At 43.3% G+C, this 23537-nt stretch overlaps 1 long non-coding RNA gene across 1 annotated transcript; it reads right to left on the bottom strand.

The window, feature by feature from the left end:
* Nucleotides 1–11830: 11830 nt before the first annotated feature.
* LOC6599157 lies at nt 11831–13144 on the bottom strand. The gene is made up of 3 exons (XR_003409117.1): nt 12501–13144; nt 12326–12432; nt 11831–12271 (listed from the first exon to the last, which is right to left on the bottom strand). It is a non-coding gene; the product is annotated as an uncharacterized LOC6599157 (long non-coding RNA).
* Between the last annotated feature and the right edge of the window lie 10393 nt (nt 13145–23537).

The following is a 23537-nucleotide window of genomic DNA, read 5'->3' on the forward strand; positions in this document are numbered from 1 at the left end:
GCAAAGAGAGAGATAGAGAGTGAGAGCCTCAGTCTCCCCAGAAGAGCAACTTCTATTTATCATAATTGAGGTGGCAATTAAAATGGAATGTAGGATAGTGTAGGGGATCTGTACAGGGTACAGGGCCCCCACTTAATCCAAATCGAAAGCCTCCATCCGTCCATCCGTCCGCCTATATTGAAAGTAATTTTAATGGTTTCGTTGTCGAGCCCTGAACATCGTTTTAATGCTCACCCCGCTCTCTCTCTCTCTCTCTAGAGTAAATAATTAAATTTATTTTTCTTTCCTTCTGCCTCCACTGTTTTCTGTTCTTGGTTCTCGGTTCTCGGTTTTCAGTGTTCAAAATGAAATTAAATTAAAAATGCATTTTGGGCGAGCAAATGAATTAAGCCATCATTCGTCCCAGTCGCAGTCGTCACGCAGCAACCTGCAGCTAAAGGCAGCCAAAGAAATGGCCAAAAACGTGTTGAAAGCCATGTGTGGCATGATGGCCTGGACCCTCAGAGGGGTTCCAGTATCAGTCTCTGTCTCTGACTCAGTTCAAGTCCCGCTTTGCAGTCTACCCAGAGATCCCTCCTGCCACACACACCTTGGCGTGTCAGTTTCACGTGCAGTGGCAAAAGGTAATTCATCTTGTTCCCATTCACCTGCCCCCTGCCCCCGGCCCCATGCCACTACCACTGCCTGAGACCGTGGCCATTGAGGATGAGGATGTTCAATGTTGCTCGTCGCTGGCCTGCGGCTAATTAAATGGCCAGCGCAGAGGCATTTTATTTTAATGCTTTTAATATTTCATAAGAATATGTATTACAAACAAAAATACGCAGTCGGTAGGACTCGATCCTACGCTCCTCCCAGAGGGAATCTGATTTCTACCCTCCCCCAACCAATCGCTGGGCAAACCAAACGACTTCTCTCATACGATCCGTCTACAAATAGATCATCATAATTTGAACCAAAAGTTCCCAATAGATATATTGCACAATCTTCCATTTAAAGATAAGTTCTAGTGGAGGAGAAATTATTATTATTGATAACCGAAAGAGTGCTCTATACGGAATCGAGATTTAAGATGCGTTCTTGAAGCCACAAAAACCATCAAATCTTTCCATACTTTGACAATAATTATAATCCCATTTAGATCATAGAAACTCTTATATGTAAATATGAAAATTTCTAAGCAAATAAGCAAACCCCTGTCACCGCGTGCCCAGTTCCCAGTCACCAGGTCACCATCCAAGGGAATGATTACAGATTGCTCACAGATTATATCCTAAAGACACTCCGAAGAATGGGATCAATTCCTCCAACGATACAAGACTTTTACCCACAGTGGTCACTGGACGCCATACAAAAATGACCCCCGAACACCTGCTAACTTTTCCTGGAGTGTCAAGGATAAACATAGACTATAGAATAGGATAAGAACAGAATAAAGAACCCTCAAATCCCTTGAGCGTGCCAAGTCAGCAAACATTAGTTAATTTACCAATATCTACTCACAGCAGAGCTGAAAACCCTAGTACCAGCCTTAAATTAATAAATAAATAAAATATAAATAGACCCTGACCATAACATACATCGATACCAATGCCAATAGTAGGCCCTCTGTGGAGGGGCTATTGTTTCTATTAAAAAAGCCAAGCTGTTGCCCTGAATGAAATCCTAGACAAGCTATTAAACGAAATGAAAACCCAAACACAGTACTAAAACGAATTCGGAATGAGTGTGTGTGAAAACAGAAATGATCGTGTTCTCCATCTGCCGTGTAGGATCGATAAGGGCAAACAAACAGCAAGAAAACAGCTGGCCAAGTCATTTCTAAACAAAACGAATACAAATGCAATATACATCCGCCAAACAAATCAATTTAATTTAAGGATTACTGATAGTTAAAATACCTCTATACGTTAGCCGAAGGTGATAGTAACCAGTGCTATCATGAAATAAGCTAGGTTAATAGTTTTAACTCTAACCTCTATACGTATATGAAATGATCGGATATTTCGGACTAAGGCAGATCACCCCATACTTAAATAAATCGGTGTACGGTACTTACAAGTCGAAGCGAAGTTATCGTTTATCCCAAAGATCTTTGACTCACATACAGACTATGTAAGCCTTAAGCATGGGTTTCAGATGATATTTTAATAGGTTATTACTAGGCTAGGAGGTCCAACGTGTTGCACGTCCAAATATGTCAGCAGCACTGAAACAATTCGCTCTAATGGCTAACAAATATTGGAAAAGCTCAAGTACCTATGTGTATATGTGCATATGGGTGTATATGTACACATTTCACATGTGTCCATAAAGTGCGTATTTATTTGAACGAAGGCGGCACCTTCTGATCGATCGCAGGGCCCACTGGCTCTCGGACAGATGAGGCCTCGACCAGGAAGAGGGGACCTCCTTGAGTTTATTTTTCCATAAAAAAACATAATCTATGGGGCGCTGATCATGCGATTGAATTCTAAGAACTGATTGAGAACGTATTTTTGTGTATCTTTGAATACTCAACTGCCACAATAGGCTTTTGATCGCGATATCGATAATTCATAGAATTGCATCGACTTTCTTTACACAGTAGAGCTTTCGCACAGCTTTAATGTACGCTTAAAAGCTACCAGAGTAGGGTGGTAACCCTGTCAGAACCATCCCCCTTCCTGTATTTTTTTTTGTTTGTTTTAAGTAATTGGAGGATTTGTTTAATACTACATAAAAACAACACAAAAAACAATAAACGATAACATTATACACTGTTACTGTTAATAGCTACTTCTGTGTGTCTTTCTATGAATCTCTATGCCTACAAATGTGTCTCAATATCTATCGAAATGTATATCTACTATGTGCGTCCATCTATTTATCTAAATAGATATGTTTTCCATCTTATCCCCAATCAACACCAACCAGTCATTAAGCCTGAAACAATTCCACTGATCCGAACTCCATTCATCATCTCAACCATTTTATAGATTCAATGATTAATCTCCGGGAGATCTGATGCGAACAACAGCAGCCTCCCAGCTACACAGCTCTCCCTCCCTCACCCTCTGTAGATGGCCATTCCCCCACCATATCCATTATCCCATTCCGACCCCCATTCACATTCAAGCGAACAACGATCTCCGATCAGCGCCGATCAGGTAATCAATTACATGACCACGCACATTGACTTTGATCATTTGGTTATCCAAAAATAAATATAAACAAACGAAAACACTTTCAACCAGAGCCGCCTTTGGTGACAATGCGTTTCAGATCCACCTAAGCCCCTGCCCCTGCCCTTGCCCCACCTCCTGACTTCTGGCCGATCAATGCAATCGCGATATCGATAGCTGGCCCCCGGATCTGCCCCAATCTGCTGCTGCAACGGCAGAAAAAACAGTTTTTAATGTGCACCTTTTGTTCTGTGGCAATTGCAACTGAAAATGCAACTCGAATTGCAAGGAGGTGGGTCCAGAGAGGGGGCATATACGGCGGCTGGGAGAGGGGGTATACAGGTACAACGACTACTGGCTGCCGAAATGTCAAATGCCAGGCCATATTTCTTAAACGCCAAATACTTTTTGACATAATAGTCCAATTACCTTATCGCGCCCGATCTGAGATGCGGTCGCCGTTGCAGTTTCTCGTTGTTCATGTGTTTGTTGTTGTTGTTGTTGTTGTTGTTGTTGTTGTTGTTGTTGCAGTTGTTGTCGCCGCCGACACCGCCACCATTGATGCAGCAGCACTCGCTGGGTCGCTGTTGCTGTTGCTGTAGCTGGAGCCCAGAGCTGCAAATGGAGCCACAGCCACAGCGAGAGCTGAAGACGGAGACGGAGATGGAGATGGAGATGGAGCTGGGGCAGGAACAGCAGCAGCAACTGTGCGATTATTTATGGCGATCAATGTTCGTGGGCCCAGTAGCAGAAATTCCATTTAAATTGCGTACAACAACAACAAAAACAGCAACAACTACAAGTAAAAACTACACCAACAACCACATCAAGTACAGAGCCCAGCGCAACAACAATTGTTTTTGTGGTAGGCAGCAGCGTTGGCGGCGGTGCCTCTGAAGCGGCAGCAAGCACAAAAACAAAACAAAAAACCAAAAACAACAAAAAAAGGAACCCAAAAGAAACAGAGGCCCAAGCAAGTCGGAGCCCAGCCCGAACTCAAGAAAAGCTCTGAAAGAAAGTGTGGATTATCTGGCGGGTTTCGCGCACCACGAAGAAAAACATCACTATAAAGACAATCAAATAGCTAATTTTGTTCAGAATCAATGACACTAAAGAACAAACGTCTAAAGTCTGGACCACACTATAAAAAAATAAAAATCTGTACAAATTGCAAAGTTGAAGCAACATTCAAAGAGGAAGAAAACTTTAACTTTGTGTCGCCATATCTTCAGTTACATATATTCCAATCGACTCGACCTGTGAAAGGTCGTACAGTCCAGGTTTTGTCTCGTGAAAGTTACAAGATGACTGTCGGACTATTTGCTATCGATAGAAACAAAATCGAAAGTCTTGATGGTCTTGGCTTATATTTACAGATGTCTACAGTGGCGATGAAATTTATTAATTTTTGTTCTTCCTTTTAGTAGTGAACCTTAACTTCGATCTACGATTATTATTTCTGTATAGATCCATAGATTTCAAAACACTGATTCCCCGATTTCCTGCTAGTTGCCAACTTCTCTCGTTTTTAGCCTTTTTTGTTGGCCTTTTTGCAGCCAACTTCTTTGGTCGTGTGGAGGTGCCTCATCATTGGCAATTGGGAGGAAGGAACACCTTCAAAAGATCACATGCTCAACATCTGTTAAGGGCAGGACAATCGATTTGGCGCAAAGTGTTGGACACACACACACATGCACACCGCGACCAGATAGATGTGCAGATACTTAGATACACAGATACTCCTGTGGCTCGCTGGCTAACTCAGAGATACTTTCATTCGGTCAGTTGTAAATGAGTCTCGAGGGTCGTCGTCGTCGTGGTCGTCTGGCTGGATCGGAGCTCTGCCCGCGCCCGTAATATGTCTTGTTGCTTGTTTGACAGTTGTTGTTGGTTGGCTTGGGCTCAGATGTGTGGCTCCTGTTGCTGTGGTGGCAGTCGCAGTTGCAGTTGCCTTGTGGCATGAACAATCGTAGTTATATTTTTAAACGCAACTACGCCCTGCTCTGCGCACAGCAGCGATATTGATCTTATTTCAATATGCCAGCCTCCTCTTAGCTTCTGGCTTCTGGCTTCTGTCTCTGTGCCTCTCAGCTTCTCTGCCGCTCCGATTTTAATTTGCTGCTGCGCTTTAGCCGCTTTGGCTCGTCTGCCAGTTGCACGTTGGTACATGGTGCATGGTGCCAATACTAGTTGCAATTTCCTTGTGGCAGCTCACTTGAGTGCAGTTGACGTTGCCACTACTTTGGGGGATCGCACCTAGGCCTCATCGTCAGAGTCTCTACCTCAACTGCATTCTGTGTCGGCTTTTCCTTCATTGATCTTGCCCCTTCTCCAACTTCTTTTTAGTTTATTTTCAATTGTCAACTTGATCTGAGGGTGTTTTTTTTTCGGGCTGGTTCTGGGGCCCTTGGAGGAAGGAAAAGGTCCTCCTCACTTTGATTTAGTAAACTGTAATTACAGTCGAGAGCAACCCAACATCAGAAGGGACGGGACGACGGTGCTCTGAAGTGAATATGGAATGGGAGTGTAAACAGGAGAGCAGGGAAGAGTCCTTAGAATATTTCTATAGAAACATATGAGTTTTACTGTAGTTTAGAGAGAATAATCAGCTGATGATTGTATAATCCTTTCATTTGCAGGTCTTCTGATTGGAGGCCCTCAAGGGCTCTTCAGGGCCTTAGAGCTTGTTATTTATTTATTTTTATTTATGTTTATTGTGCGAATTATGTGAATGCCCGTCACACATCAATTCCACACTCCACTGTCGTATGCAGGAAATTCCCATATCAAAACGCTCTATAAATTCATCCGACACTTTGGCCCTGGCAGTACCTTAAGCTTATGGGTACAGTACTATAAAGACACTCCGAATCTGAGCTCCAACTCCATTTCCATTTCCGACTCCGTCGACGGACAAACTAGTTACAACCCATAACTATAACAATTACAAATTAGCATCGCATGCTCTCCGGCGATTAATTTGGCTGTACACCGCTTGGCTTTCGGCTTTCGGCTTTCGGCTCTCAGCTTTTCCTTACGAGCATTGTTTGTAGCTCATTAAGAAAATTCTGCGCGCTTCGACGACGACAAACGCCATGCCGACAAAGGCGAGGGGAGTGCCGCTGCCGCGGTGCGGACCGAGCGGTGGCATGGCCCGGCCATAGGCATAATTTGAGGCCAAAATCGCACAGTTTATGCAAATCGCAAATCGCAGAGCGAAAATTGCGAATCGGAAAAAGGCATTTTGGCATGCGAGTGTAATTTTCAATTGGCAACAAGTGGCAAGAGGCTCCCTGGCGCCCACCTTTTACCTCCTGTGCCCCCCTTACCGCAACACCAATTCAATCCAGTGACGTCATTGCCCTGAAATTCAAAAGTTTCTTGTTTTTGCCATTTTGTTTGATATTTTGTTGTATATTTTATTCATTGTTTGATTTTTCCGTTCAACTGAAACGTTGCACATTTCATTGGAAAAAAAAGTCAGAGTCTTCAGAGTCTCAGAGTTTCACATTCAAATATTCGGATTCTGTTCTGGTTTTCACAGTCTTGCCTCTTCGGTTCGGTTTTTTTGAGTTCTCAGCAAATCTTTTGTGTAATTGGAAACGGAATCTTGGCTGGGCACAAAACGGTTTGAACCGTCGCCCACTTGGCAGTTGGCGTGGGAAATGCGACCGCCGCAGACGAGGCACAGTGGGATGGATGATCGATTGAAAGAGTATGTTTTTGAACCATTCTCACCTTCTGATGATTAAAATTTTACCTACTATTTCCTACACTATCAATTATTATAAATTATGTAGACATTTATCTGGCATTTTGTACGCACCACATACATATCCACTAATTGATTTGGGTAAAATATTGTTTCAAAATTTACTAAAAATGAAAGTCAAACTTTAAGAAAAATGTTCAAAAAATCATTAATTGAAAATCAAACTAATCAGCATGAAAGAAATATTTAAAAGTGTGACCCAAATATATTTATTTTTTATTTACAAGATTTTTAAATAATATTTGAGTCTTAATGTTCCTGTATAATACATTGAATTTTAATATTCATATTTTCTTATATATTTATATCGACTTTGATTTCTTTTATTATAAATTGTAATAGGGGAGGTCGGTTGTGGAACCCTCCAGTTGCATTTTTATAATTTTAAGCCGGAAAAATAATTCAATGAATGTGAAATCGTGTCATCTGATTTCATTTGCACTTTATTTGTGGTTATTTCCTTTCATATTTCTTCAGTCTTAGCGTATTATTCAAGAGCGCACATTACAGAGAGCAAAATAATTTTTTTTTTCAAAAAAATTATCACTTAGTAATTTCTTGATACCATTTTTTATAAATTGTGCAAGGAATGAATCTACTCTTATTGCTCATGCCTGTTTCTTATTTCTTATTTGTGCGTTTGGTGCCACAGTGCGCACCGTGCCAAGCATGTTGAATGAATTGAAATAAATTTTTAGCCGAATTGCCACTTTTAGCACTCTTCCACTCCCGCTGTACCTCTCCCTCTCACACAGCACCCGCGCATCTTGAGGTTGCTACGGCTTCTGGCACAGAGCATGTGGCAGCTGCGCATTTGCATCAGCTCCACACTCGACTCCAGGGTCCCCCCCGTCAGCCAATGGGTTAATCTCTCTCTCTCTCTCCCCAGGATTAAGGCTAGCAGCCGCAGCCGCAGCCGGCCCAGCTGCGTTTAACGTCTCCGCTTCTTTGGTCTGTGCTGGTGCTGGTGCTGGTGCTGTGCCTCATGCAACGTGAGCTGGCTGCCACACTCAATAATTTGCCCGCTTTTCTGGTTGTTGTTGTTTTGCGAATGTGACTCTCGATGCTCGATCCCCCTCCCCTGGCCTGTTGTGACTCCCATTCGCATTTCATTCGCGCTTATCTCTCGCGTCTCGTCGCGCTCTACTCTGCGGCTCGTTTTCATGTCTTTATTTATAATTTTATTGATAAAATTGACATTAATCGTGCGTTTAAGATGATTTTTATCGCCTCGCGTGCAAATTGCTTACAATTTTTTTAACCTCCACAACTTTTGGTGTACTTTTTTCAGGTCTTGTTTTTTACTGTCTCTGTTTTATAGCCTTTGGTGTTGAGGTGCGAGCAATTATTGGATTTGACAGACACCCAAAAAAAAACACAACAGAACTGGAACCTGTCAAAAGACCGAGACCAGGCGGCAAACTGGAAGAGGCATCGAGAAAGGGGAGCATCAGCGCTTTTGGAGGTAGGGACAAAGAATATTCCTCGAACCAATAAAAGTATTTCCAGAGAAAAGAGATCGATATGTGTATCTTTAAGAGGTATCCGGCCCACTTGTCTCTGAATATGAGGCGGAATCGGAGGCGTGCTTCGAGGCTTCAATGAAGAGAGTCTGAAGGAAATTCCGGAATTCCCTTTCAAAGCACATAATTTTATTTGTTTATTTATTTAACAATAATTAACAAAACATAAAGGAGAGGACAAAATTAGTTTTCCAGTTTTAAAAATTTGATAATTCCAAATGATGGGTGGTGTGTTATCCTATAATTTAAAGGATATTTCAGGATCATATCTGGAAAAGGAAAAAATATAGCTCATCATTATTTGTCACTGTTTTCAGTGGCAAATGATATTATTCCGATCCCTTCTTAGTAATCAGTTGTGTTTCTCATATTCTGCCTTAACAATTTCCCATAACTAATTATCCTTCGATCTTTCCTGTACGGCACCATAACCATTTCCCCTATTGATATTCTGAGTACCAAACTGGATATTAAGCCATCCATAAATATTCGGCACACAAAAAATTTATGATTTTATTGTTATTCCGCGAATCCGCAATCTTTCAATGAAGGAAATTCTACAGTGGAAAATCAATGCCAGATATATATTCCGCATTTTTGCAGAGTCCCCCGAAATGTGCTGTCCCTCCGTGGTGCTGGCAGGACCTGCCCGCCCCCCCTTGAGCAATGCCATCTTTCGGTTTGATATATGAAATGCGTTTGTTGCCTCGTCCTCGCTTCACTTTGGGGCAAAGCATTTTCCCACATTAATTTTCCTAATTTCGAAAGCCAACCCACACACGCTCAGGGGAAGAGGGGGTGGAGGAAGGTTCCACAGAGCTGACTGCATCCCCGCAGGACAGCGCAGAACTATTTATCAATGCTGAAACATTTCAAATACATTCTGCGTTTTTAGAGCAGGAAGACCAGAAAAGGCATGAGCAAGGGCAGGACAGGGAGGATACGGAGGCTGCAGCTCCACGCAGCCAGGACACACAGTACACAGAGGCAATGCGACAAGGCAAGATTATGATGGAGATCCCCTTGCCTGCCGCCAGTGCCTGCCACTTTCACCACTGCACGACTGCACCACTCCCCCATCGCATTCCCAGCCCTGTCAAATGAAGCGGCAAAAAAGTAGCTGGAGAATGAAATATGCCAGCGACGTCTCCATTTCGGCCCCCAATGTGCGTCGTCCTGTTCCCCCCATCGCTGCTGCTGGCTGCTAAGACAACTGGCGGCGCATTAAATGACGCCCCAGCGACATCTTACGCAATGGTCGAATAGCCGATAGTTCCAGCAGATAACGCCATTGGGGATGGGACAATAGAAAGAACCACTTTTTCCAAAAGATCTCAGAGGCTCTACTATGACTCAAATGCTGTTGGTATGTGGGTATCTCTTCAGAGAAAGTCACTTCGATAGTTGCGCTCGTGTCACGCTGCCATCACGGCACCAGAGTTGCCCTTTTCAGATTTTCCTGCTGTCCCGGCATCTATCTCTGTGTGTGTGCGCCCACACACAACGCATAGAAAATTGCATTTCGCCTGCTGCAAAATATTTCACTTTAGAGGACAAACAGGTCACAGGCTGACTTTTGCAGTCATGCACACACGCACATGCAAACCCTGGTTGCAGGCAGCAGTCAGGCAGCAGGGGGGTTGCCCCAACCATTTAGTATGCAACTGACGTTCGGCTAAGGAGCTGGGGGCTGAGCTGGGGGGGGCGGGAAAAGTTTTTGGCGCGTCTCGGCCAACAAACGCATGCATTTATCCGCCCAAAAGAGAGGGAAAAACTCCCCGAAGCACGTAAATAAATCTTAAAATTGTAAAACCCGCAAAAGCGAGAGGGAGCAGCAGGCAAGAGGGTGGGTGCCACAGTGGGAGTGGGGCGAGGGATGACTCCTTTTGGATCTGTCGCCATTTTGCGATGTGTTTTGCCGCCATTGCCGCAGCAAATTACGCAAGGCGTCGTCGTCGTCGTCGTTGTCGTCGTCTTCATGCTGGTCCTAGTGCTGGCTCCTAGTGCTGCTCCTCGTCCTCGTCGACTCAGTTCAACTAACGTTTGTCCTTGGCATGTCCTTTGGCGCGCTTTTGTGCATTTAAACCGACAACGTCCGGGAGGTGGGTGGTATCCACACGGGGCTAGAGCTGAGACGACGGCAAAATGCAGTCATTACTGAAAATTGGTTTTGGGGCTAACGCACTTGCACATTTCATGGCTATGATGAGCAGAGGGGTTGTTTTTGCCAACCCCACCCCAAAGACTGCAGTGAAGGCACGGCGCCCAAGGGATGGATGGCCAGAGAGGGGGCGTGAGCGGGCCAAAAGGGAAGTAGTGGAAAAAAATGCGTCGTTTCAAAAGTTTACTTCTCGCATATTTTTCTTCAAATTGCATGCGATTTTTACTTGTTTGCCCGCCTTGTGACGGGGGATTTTTTTCTTTCCTTTCAGGGGATACACATACACATACACGTGTATATGGGTGCCCACATACACGTTCAGTGTCAACAGTGTGCATGGCTTAAGAATGCCATTGATGAGGCACTGGTATGCTCTACAGATTTGTTTGGACTGCTAAATAAATAAATCAGCTACTAGATAAAACATTGCTGGACCTTTCTTTGTGGAAAGAATATATAGAAGAGGGAGATGTACGACTGAGTCTTTGAAAGGGGAATTTTCGACTTAGATTCATCTAAGATCTACGAATACATTTCAAAGGATCTGTGTTGATGGCATGTACCACTATAAGGCAGGGACTACTGTATTTTTTGGGGCATGGCATGCATTACCTTGGCGCTTGTTGCTTGCCACCCGCCTTGGAGCTTCCCCTCTTGCGGAACGACGCACACGCATCGCATATTTTCAACGATTTGTTAGACTCCCAGGACCCCCCACCAACCCCCCCTTGCCGTCGTCCTCTGCCACCACCTTCTGTAATCGCATGTGGTTTGTCAGGCTTCCCCACTTTTTGGGGAGGGGGGGCTGTTTCCTCTCTCTCTCTCTCTCTCTCTCCGTATACTCTTTGGGTCGTGAAGGTAATTTTGCTAAGACCGAAAAAGAGAGAATGAGATGGCAACAAGCGTATAGAAATAGAGACAGAGAAAGAGAAAGAGAAAGAGGGACAGAGAAAAGTGGGGAGACGACTAATGTGGGGATTACAAGGATTTACTAATGCAATTGCATATTGCACTGCTTTCACCCAGCAAAGGCACACACCCTGTGCGTCCCGCGAGCGGCTAATGCCTGTCCCAGCCATAAATATCTATTAATTTTATGCACTTACGGGATGGGAAGGGGAAGCGGAAGGTCATGCCACAAACGGCCACCTTATTGTCTCCTGCCTCCATCAATCGAGGTGACATTTGAGCCAGTATCTGCTTTATTTATATTTATTTATTTATATTTATCCATTCGAAATGATTAATTCTGCTTCATCATTGAGTAGCGACTAAGCCTGAAGGTTTGGTTCAAGCAGTGCGCTGCTGAAGCCTAAAGGTTTGGCCCCTTCTCGTTTAAAATTATTCTGCAAGCAGTTCATCAACGAAACCTGAAGCCTTGGTTCACAAGCACGGGACCAAGAAGCGCGCTGCTGAAACCTGAAGGTTTTGTTCAAGCAGTGCGCTGCTGAAACCTGCAGGCTTAGTTCAAGCAGTGCCCTACTGAAACCTGAAGGTTTGGTCCCTTTACGCTTGAAATTATTCTGCAAGCAGTTCATCAACAAAACCTGAAGCCTTGGTTAATTTTCCCTTGACACATTTTCTTCCACAGGACCATAATAAATATGTCAAGCTATTGTTGTCCTTATGCTCCGAGAGATCTCTTCACACACTAGGATAAGACAAAACAAATAATTTGAATAGAGCAATTCGATTATTTCATTACTTCACTAATTTTGTTGTACATGAAATAAATGTTTGTTCTTGCAAAATTCTTATGTTGAATCCATGTAATCATCCAAATCTTCCAGCAAGTTCTAGCAAAATCCCATTCTATAATAAAAATATATTTGTATATTAGCACAATATTCTTTTTAAAGGGTTAGAGGGTTCAAAGTTACCTGTCGATTATTGAAAACACTTTTCGACTGGTTCGATGCTCAGGCTCGGTCCTCTACCAAATGTTCGTCCGTGGGGATCGGTCCTTTGACATTGAGCACAAGTCCGAGCACAAGTACAACCATTGAAAAGTATTCAAAATCTCGTGAATATTATTAAAGGTTTCCAAGCGTAGTCATCTTGTGACACCGTTGAAACCATTTACATAAGGGTTTCTTGGTTTTTCTTCTTGGTTTTAGGAGCACTGTTCTTATACGAGAAATCTTGCCCAACATCGGCTATCTCCTCAACAGTCATCATCAGCCTGTAGAGAAGCGCATCCTGGACCCAATCCACGGCGCTGGCCAACTTATCCTCATCCTTTGGCGTGAGGCCCATATTCATTTTCTTCAGGACTCGTGCATTGAAAATACGCCAGTTACTTGCTTTCATGGCCACACTGTTCCGGGATACATATCTGTTTAGGTCCACTCGTCCTGGATGGACCTTGTTGAAGAGTCTAGCCACTGGCAAAACGTCGCTGAATTCGTGACGTGTCCGGTGGTTCAGCATTACTCCGTAGGTCAGCAGCCACTGGTCCAGCGTCTGGCATTGCTGGTAGTTCAATTGCCGAAAAGAAGACATTGCACCACGGTGTATATTTTTTTGGAACTTATAAATTTTGATAGAATTCTAAAGTAGAAATTTAGTTGGGGCTTAGATGCCGAAAATGTAATGAAATGCGATTACTTGACAGCAGGTTAGAAAGGGATTGTTGATGAAAATGTTTTGTTATACCCAGGGCTCACAGAACACAGGCCAGAAGGAATCTTTCCACTCTAAAGAGTGCACATATTACTGATCAGCATATGTGTCTGTCCATCTGTCTGTTATCTGTAATCTTTCATCATTCTAGAGGGAATATCGAGAGAGTTCTTTAGCTTTGGAACAACCTCTTTGAAAGTCTGAATTGTGTTCTACGGGTGGTCCTAGAAGTTGGAAGATACTGACGAATGTACCTAATGAAGAACAGAGCCATTGAAAAAGAAAATAACTGTTTGGAGAAAGGTAGAGTAAATCCTTCCAAGTGGAAGTATCCCACCGAATTGTCTTCCATAGTGCCTATTCCATTCCCCTATCATATTGGTCATCGCATTCGGCAGCTAATGAGCAATTATCGATTGGCAGCCCAGAAAACACAAGTACGTATCGTATCGTATCGGGCACATACTAATTAAATCAGTTCAAGTTGGCAGCCCAACAGTGCGGTGGTGCTGCCAAGTCATTACGAGTATGAGTACGAGTATGAGTATGAGGCGGGGAGCAACAACAATTATTGACAGACCTCGGGTTTGAGTTTTTCCTCTTAATTTTCTTTACCACTTTTCGAGCTATTCCTGGCCACGTTTCGAGAGTCTGGCTACGGTTTTGGTAGCTGCCTGCCTGCTTAAATTTCACACTTAAGAGGCCAAAGGGTAACTCGAAAGGAAAAGAAAAACGAGTAAATGCCCAAACTGCTGAAGGAAGGTTCTGTTCGGCTCTGTTCTGTCTGCTATTAAAAAGCGATTTTAGAGGGAACCCAAACCGGCACCTCTCGTTCCCACTTGTGTCTCCCCCCCCCCCCTCCCACTGGCTAATTTTGCAACCTACCAGATTGATTTCGCGCGTAAATTTATGCGCACTTTATTGCATTTTTGCGAGTACGTTCACCAGAGCCGCAGAGCCCCAAAGCATAGAGAACAGAGCCCAGAGACACAGGCAAAAGACCCAAGGTGGAAAGCCAGTGCCCAGTTCATTTTCCCAGCCGCAGCCCCAAGATTTTCCTGGCACGTCAGCAGCTGGCAAAGAAGATAAGCATCTTGGACTTGCACTTGGACTTGGACTAGTGCTGGGGCTGGGGCTGTGGCTGTGGCTTGTTGCAACGTATTTTATTTGGAGCAGTTGGCCTGATGAAAGACTGAGCGCAAGAGAGAGAGGTAGGGGGTGGAGCATTAATAGAGTGAGGAAGAGCTGCGGAGAGGCACGACTGCCGAAATGCGAAAGGTCAATTGATGCTGCCAGCCGATAGGCAGCTTTAATGCCCGCTACTCCATAGAACATCCAGGGTATACCAGGCCTTTAATCGACTTCTCTATATTTTTCCATAATAGTTTCCAAATTGTTCAGGTCCATGGAAACCAAATTGAAAACACTGTCTATAGGGTACAATATTGTTTAAACTGCGGTATCCCTTAGTCGAAACATTATATGTTTGTGTTCTTCTTATGTTGTTCTTCCTCCCCCCAAAATGTGTAAACTACAGGGCATTAACAGAAGGGGCAGCTGGAACCTTTTTTTAGGCAATAAAGTTCCCATTGAAGTGTCGAAATTTTCGCATTGCTTTTTTCCCAAAGGCCAACCACGCGCCTTCAATTAAGATCATCTTTAAATTGCCAGCCAGTTGGAACGTAATTAACTTTTGTTTTAGACTTTGTTAATAGCGTCCTTTAAGGCAGAAGTACTCTATTAGGCAGAGTGGAAGAGGGGTACAGGAATGGAGGAAATTTCATCAGAGAATGAGGTGTCCCCCAAAATTGAGCAAAAATCTATATATTAATCGATAAACAACCTGGACAAAGCCAAGAAAATACACTTTTGGGGCACTGTTTGGGCATCACGAAACGGTTTTCCCCCACATAAATGTTCCGAGATATATGTAAATAAATAAAGAGACACAAACACGCTCGCATACATTCATTCGTGCGCCCACATATGCATTCAAACACTCACATATTTTATTCATACACTCAAACACACACACACATACACACCTACACCTGAGACAGACACCCATCTGCTTGTCATTTATTTGAATACCCTGCCAGAGAGGTTAAGAATTCCGGAAAAGAAAGCCGCTCAATTTTCAAAAGTAAAGCCGCTATATCTTTTCAAACTACTAAGCGATTTTGATAAGATAATTTTTTGTTTTTATATTGATTTATTGCTCATTAAACAAAAATGTTTGAGGTCTCCAGGATACGTACATATGGGTCAGCTATTTTTTATTCAAACACAATTAGAGACATATTTTTTATTTAAGCTAAAATATGAATAGGTTTAAGGGCAATGATTTCGAATAGATCTTTTGCCTATTTATCTTCTGTAGGAAGAATATAATGAATCACAAGATCTTCGGAGAAATATATAATGATAAAAAATCAAGATCAGATTCTTCTGTTATAAAAAGCAACACCATGGACATCCAATGATCCTGCAAAGTGCATCAAAGACTTCGCCCAAGCGCTCTCCATTCCTTCTTGCTATTTCCTGCATATTTTCGCACCTGCAATAACCAACGTACCGCTGTGCCCCCCAACCTTAAACACCCAAACCCATATCCCATATCCATGCTCCTCCTTCATCGAGACAACATGGATAAAATAAATATTAAACGGCCTTCCTGTGCTCAGTTCTCGTTGTGTTCTGTTCTGTTCTGTTCTCGGCTTTCAGTTCTGTTTGACTTGGCCTCCACACACATACACACATCCCCGTGTATCCTGCATATCCTGTGTATCCAAATTGCAACCACACCAACAACAAACAAACAGAACTACCCATCTCACAATACACCTGCCCCATCCTCCCCTATTTTATTCTATTCCATCCACAGTCCCGTGGCAGAAGATAGGGGATACGAATGTGGGAGGGTGGGCGGGTGGTGCCTTAAAAGTCAAAAGTAAAAACAAGTCAATTTACGTCAAGCACTTTTGCTATAAAGGATATTAGAGCAGAAATACAACAACGACATGCCAACATTTCCGACATGTAGGCGTCGACTGCCGGCGCCGTTAGAGGCACGTGGTGTGACTGCCACGGGGGTGGGGGGCTGTGGGCGGGCGCTGGGCTCGGGGCTCTGGGTTCTGGAAAACAGCATGATTCCGAATGCAACTGCCATTTGCGAGTCGGGGCGACCATTTTGGGTCTGCAAAGCAGAGTCGCCTGGGAGGCAATGTGGCAGCGTGGCATCGTGGCAATGGGGGAATGAGCATTGCATGCATGTCATTTGTACCCTGCCAGGCCGAGAGGCAGGGCCAGGCATTGGGATTTTGGGTGGCACTGGCTGAGGGAGTTTTTTTTTTTTTTTTGTGCCCCGTTGCGCCTGCATCTTGCAACTTGTGAGGGCTGGCTGCAGTGTGGCAGCAAACAAAATGGCAGTCGCTGCTGCACTGTAAGAAAAGAGTGAAGGTTCGAACCCCGAAACTTCCACTTTATATCGAAGGGGGTTGCAGGGTAGATTGTCTATAATTATGCTGCCATCTTCTATCGCAATACGTTCACGAATTTTCTCACAGTGCATTCTGTGTTTGCGTTTTCGTAGGCGCAGAAGAGTTTTTAAACAGTTTTCGGGCGGAAATTGCGTTGCCATTAGGCGAAACGAACGAAACGGCAATGGCAGGCCAGGCCAGGCGCTCCCTTCACGACCTACCCCAAAGACGAACGAAAAAGCAGCCAAAAGAAAATGGGAAATAAAGGAAAATAAAAGCAGCAAAAAACGAGAAGTAATACTACCCCCAGGACCATGAGACGGGGCTCCAAGACAAGACTCCCAGTCCCAGTCCAAGTCCCAGTCGCAGTCACAGACCCTGTTCCAGAACCGAACCAAACCCTAACCTACCGCAACGCATTTTAGCCTGGCTAAGGGTAGTTTTCCCCTTTGCTTTTTTCTTTCTTTCCCTCTCTTGGTTTTCCTGCACCCCCCCCCCCCCCCCCCCACTCCTTTGCCTTCTTCGTTTTTCCTTATATTTATACTTTGGTTTCAGCCAAAACAATTTAATACATTACATTTTACTGGCATTTCCTTTTACTTTGCTCTGGTCTTTTCCCCGTCTTCCTGTCTTCCTGTGGCTCTCGCACGCACCACAACACGCAACTGGAGGTGGTGGTTGGGGCGGTAGGGTGCGGTTGTGGGTGGTTTGTGTGTGGTGACTGCGCACTTTTCTCCCATAAATAACGTCATAATGTCCTCGTTTTCGTCTTTATTCCAATCCTCTCCATGCGAAAACCAAAGACGCTGCCGTCTGCTTCGTGGTGCTGGGGTGCTGGGGTGCTGGGGCGCTGGCGTGTGCCTCCTTCCCAGTGGGGGTTGCAGCATGATTATGGGACAGATCATTGAGGTGAAGAGCATATAAAGCGCTTTTGCCGAGAGCTTTAAATGAATTAATACAACTTTAACTTTCCCAAGGTCACATTGAAGCCGGTCGGTCGGTAAGGAAGCGGGGAAAGCCATGAAACATAAGCTGAACGGAAAAGGAAAGGGAAAAGGAAACAGTGTGTGTGTGTGTGTGTGTGTGGGGGGGCTACAAGAGGGTGTCTCAAGGAAATAGAGATACAAGTATTTAAGAGGAGAACTATCCCAGGGAAAGTGAGATTGTGTCTCACTTTAAAATTTAAAAGCAATTAAAGCGAAGATTTAAAATCAAAGCCAGTCGTACAATTTTGCTCTAAAATAATTGGTCGAGTAACAACACTTTACGTTTTCGTGCCAACAGCTGTGGCAGACCCAATTTGATTATCAATATATCGCAATAAGATCTCTGTTAATATTTTGAGCGTTTAACAGAACATGGGAAAATGTGACAAAAATTTGTAAAATCGGAAGCAGCTAAAAACGCAAAAGGAACGCTTTAATAATTCTACTCTCGGTTAAAATATATATTATAAAATATTTCAATCTAAGTGTATCTATTCGGGGCTCAGGGGTTTTTTTCTCTGGGTGTTGTTCTACGATGATGAGTACTCTGAATCCGTTTCGTTTTGTGACAGAATCTTCAAAACAATCACTGGGTCCCATGATGGCTCCTTCATATTCACATCCCATACTATCGTACACTCTCCAGGGAGCAAAATAAAAACAAATCTACATCCCGACCTTTTCTGGCAAATTGTTCCACGAGTGTGACATGAAAAATCAAACCATATATCAGCAGAAATCATCATTCTTTACCCGTATACATTTTCTATACCCAAAGTTTTGCACTGATGAAAACTAATAATTAATTTAAACCAATGGAAACAATTTAGAAATAAAAAAATAAATATAAAAACCATTTTGACAAGCAAACAAAAAATATACCATGTTTTCCGTGGCATAGAGGGATGGAAAACTTTCGAAGAGGGGCATAGGGATGGTGGGGGGTAGTGCTGATGGTAGTCGACTTTTCAAAATGAATGCCGTGTGCAGATGTCCTGCCAATCAATGGATACGCTTCAATAAACACATACATCGCAGTTTCAGTTGCAGCAACATTCCATCCAGTGGGTGGTTCCTACTGTGGGGCTGTGCGGAATGGAGCATTGTACAGAGGATTGGCCTGTGGCACCACTACTGCACACACACACACACACACACACACACATATGCAAAGAGGCAGCACATAGAGGGGATTCTGGGCTTGGGTTGGGGATCGGTTGGGGTGGGAGAGGGCCCCTGCAAAAATTTGCAGCACGAACAAATCGTAAAAATTATTGAAAAAAAAGAAGAAGAAAAATAAAAACGAGGCAAGAAGGAAGCAGCCAAAAACTATCCGAAATAGAGGGAGAAAGGGCGAACGAGTGAGATGGAGAGCATGTGTAGAAAGAGAATGGCAGAAGGGGGGCGGCAGTGAGCGAAAGAGGGAGAAAAACAAATTAAAAAATTGTTGAAAGAGGCAGCCCAATAAAAAAAAAAATGCGAAAAAGCAGAAAGAGGTGGGCAAAAGAGAGGGAAAACACAAGGGGGGGCATATGAAGTGATAGAAAGAGAAAGCATGGCAGAAGGAGCTAGAGCGAGAGGGAGAGCGAGAGAGGGACTAGAGAGCACTTGGCTGCTTCATTTATTGATGTGTAGCGAGTATCCCTATGATTGCCTTTACAGAAACCATAAACCTCCCACTGCACCCCACTATCCTCCCCCCCTCCCTGATATCCCTGTACACTGATTGCTTCATTTTTTATACTTCATCCTGTTCCATTCCCATCCCAAAAATCGACTACCCACTCAACATTTTGTTTCGCTTATTTACTCATACACACACACACACACAGGAAGGAAGATGGAGAAAAATATTGAGGGAAATCTAGAGAGAGAGAAGCAGGACTATAGTTACCTCCTCCCTTCCATACATATTCGTACATATTTTCACCATTTCCATCAGTTATTCCTACGAGTATATGCTTTTCTTTCCTTCACTTTGTGAATATTTTTTCCCCATTCTTAATTAAAAATCTGCACACATGAGTTGCCTTTCCAATGCCTGCCAAATGTTCAGGGGATACAAAAAAAACAAACTTTCATAGCATGCAAATTACATGTGGGCATTCCACGACAAGATGTACAAAATTATAATGAAAAAAGGTCTGGTTTTTTTAAATTAATTAAATAGCTATTTTTTCAGCAAAAAAACTTCAAAAATCGAACGTACGGTGTTAAAGATATAAGCCAAAATATGACTGGTTACAAAAAACAGATGTGGTTTTCGGAGGCTGGGTTACAAGAGTGTATCAGTACAAACTTTTTGTTTACTAATATATCAAATTTTGAGTGTTAATCCAAATAAATAAACCATCTGCGAAACCATCTGACATACGTTACGAAAATCTGGGTTAATAAAACTTAAAAAATATAGAAATACCGAAAAATTTAGTTTTACTGATTTGAGCAGGTTTTCACATTAAACTTTATGAAATTAAATGGCAATTGGTTAAAATAGTTAGCTTTAAAGGACCTGGCTGATTGATTCCCTGGGCCATCACCATACTTGTTACTTTTACATACTGATTGGCCACACTTTTCAACATTGAATGGCAAAAATATCTTAAATAATAAACATGGAAAGTTCATGATTTTAAGAGCTTTCAACAAGACAAAAACAAAGTATGTTTGTGGCTTTTTCTAACAGACTTCAGCAGACATCAAAGAAAAATACTAGAAGCTGCCACAACAGGCTCTTCAATAAGTATGCACATGTATGGTATCTGGTATCTCTGGTAGGGGTCCTTTCCCATCAAAATCACTCATCCGGTTGGTATTTCATAGTAAAAAATCAAACAAATATATATGCATATGTTCATGGTGTACGAATGTACGTACATACATATGTATATCCTGAAAGATGGCCGGGTATAGATTGTATAGACAAAAGAGAGCAAACTATCGACGCACCAAAAAGTCATTTGAAAGTCGCACAAACTCTGAAAGGGACAGTGCACCAAGAGGGAAAAATGCCAAGGGGGGGAAAGCAGGTAGGGAAAGAAAATCCATTCAAAGGAAACGCACTTGTCAAAAGGGAAAGACCGGGAATAAGATGGAGTTGTCTGTTGCACTGCAAAAACTGAACTCAATTCTGAAGAAGAACATCAATAGAGGGTATTACTGTGCGAGTAATTTTTCTGCAAATTATTGGATTATATTCCTATGTTTGTACCTTTTTTCGAGCAAAAAGTCTTTAGGGGATACATCTATATACATATGTACATATATGTATATGAAGATGAAGATCTTTTGCGGATTAATCAAGAATATTACTGAGAATAAAACCCAAATATCTTTTACCAAATATTCCTCAATATTATGATCCACTATTGCCAGTATTATTATCAGATCGAAAACGTCCCATGAATCACCCAATACAACTTATGTTCTCATCGAACTCTTGAACAAAGATTCCTACAACATTACTCCTTATAATTTCAGCAGATGGAAATGGAAATCGGAAATGCCCATGCTTTTGCTTCCAGCTAATCATCCGCACAGAATTTCGGGTCACCGCACCACAAAGTATGCAATAGGGAAAGTTTTTTGATTTTCCCCCAATTTTCCACCGACAGCCCAGCACCAACGCTCTGCCAATAATGAGACCAGGCCGAGAGGGTGACATTAGGGGACACATATACTCGAGAAAAGCAGGAAAAGCGCATCGAAAATGGCAACAAAGGACACACACAGCCCAAACAGAGTGTAAGGAGAATACACAAAAACGGGCGTGAAAAATAAAATGTCAAAAGTGTTTACGTTGCCTTCTCCCCAGTCTTACGTACATACATACATATGCATCCAAGTTCTGCCACTCTTTGGTTGCATGTATCTGTGATATCTATGGAATAAAAAATTGTTATAGGGGGCGGTAGGACGATGCCCAGGCCCAGGCCCAGGCTCAGGCGCAGGGATGCCGGGCCAGCATTCATTATATGCAACAACATCAAAATGTTGGCGACGTGGCAAAAGACGCAACGCGATGGGATGCGACGCAGGACGCCAAACGCGACAGCAATAACACTAAAAACTAACAGCAACAAAAACCACACCAACAACTACGAGTATATGGAATAACCCCAGTCAGCCTCGCAGGACTCTTTGCCAGCAAAAACTTACACACAATGAGAACGACGATGACGACGACGACGACGACGACGACGACGACGACGAGGACGAGGACAAACGACGTTGGAGACGGCGACAAAGCTACAAACAACACACCAATACCAACACCAAGAACAACTCACCAACGAATACACCAACAATATCAGAAAAATACACCAACAACAATGACAACAAAAATCGACAAAATTTTTTGGCAAGCAAACAAAAATATTTTGCACTGAGCAGCCGTAAAAAAAAACAGAGGAAAAGAGGAGGAAAATAAACCGAACATAAAACTAAATAAGTAACATAGTAGATGGGGGAAAAGGAGCTCAAAAATGATGGCAAGAGAACGGCAGAGAGAAAAGGAAGCAGCCAGGCAAATGCAAGAAGATAACCGAACCAAGCACAGCATTACAGGGAAACACACAGAACGACGATCGAGATACTCTCAGGTGGAGCCAGGACCTAGAACAGTTTTTGATTGGTGTGCCCCTCTAGCGAGAGATTAGCTTGTAATTTATGTTAGCATCTTCGGTAAGGTATCGTCTTGTATTCATATCAGGTGATATCAATATCAGGGAGAGTGTCTATCATTAGTTTGAGAAAAATTCACCAGAATAGGCATATTCCTTACACGCCAAAAACTGTGCTTAATGTTCTTGGATTCTGGGACCGACTCAGGCAATGACTAGAAGACAATGGAAGTGCCACACAAAGCATCGAACGATAAATTGAAATGGATTTTGTTCCTGATGCAATATCTTGGTATTTTATTACAATTTATTTAACATTTTCGGATGTAATGAAGTATTGAAGTATTTGTAGAAGTATTCCCATTGAAGATGGAGTTATATGTGTAGCACATTCTTATACTATTATTTGCAAAGATACCATTAGATACCACCAACCTATGGATTCCAACCAGAATTCCGTACCGTAGATCGGAACAATTACAAAATTAACACACATGGCCCGAACCCCCAAAGGTATAAAAGAGCTGCAAAAGAAAGGTAAAATGAGAGTCCAGTTGAGTAACCCCTTTGCACGAGTACCCGTACCCTTCTCTTTTGGCCAACTGCCATGACTAACCCAACTATTCCCCCTTCTTGCCCCTTTCTTTATTTCGTTCGATGAAGGCTAGTACTTGAGTGCGGGGGAGGGGAACGGGGAAGGGCAAGGGCAAACAACAGTTACAACAACAGTGACATCGCAGCCTACGTCTGCGTCAGCAGAGCTGGCTGGCGTCACCATCGTCGTCGTCGGATAGCAGAAAAATGGCAGTTATCGGCGCCAATGCATGCCACAAGCTGTGACTGTGACTGTGACTTTAACTGTGCAACTGGGAGAGTGTGGCGAGTAACGGTGACTGTGCCGAGAGTAACGGTGACTGGGGCACGTGACCAAAAGCGAAGCGCGTTGCAAAGTTTCGGCAAAAGGGACGAGGAACGCAACGACGCAGCCGAAGAACGCAGCAAAACGAACAAAAACAAAAACGAAACGAAACGTCAGCTTCGCTGCTGCTGCTGCCCAATGGGTCTCTCACCCTCACTCTCTGAAGCTCTCTCATTCACACACGCACATACACACACACACACACACTCGTGCGCTCAAAGCTCGCTGCTGCTGCTGCTGCTGCTGTTGCTGATTCTGCTGCTGCACTGTGTGCAATGCTTTTGCTGTC

The sequence above is a fragment of the Drosophila persimilis genome, unplaced genomic scaffold (assembly GCF_003286085.1).
Source record: "Drosophila persimilis strain 14011-0111.01,24,50 unplaced genomic scaffold, DperRS2 tig00000735-arrow-arrow-pilon, whole genome shotgun sequence".
NCBI lineage: Eukaryota > Metazoa > Arthropoda > Insecta > Diptera > Drosophilidae > Drosophila > Drosophila persimilis.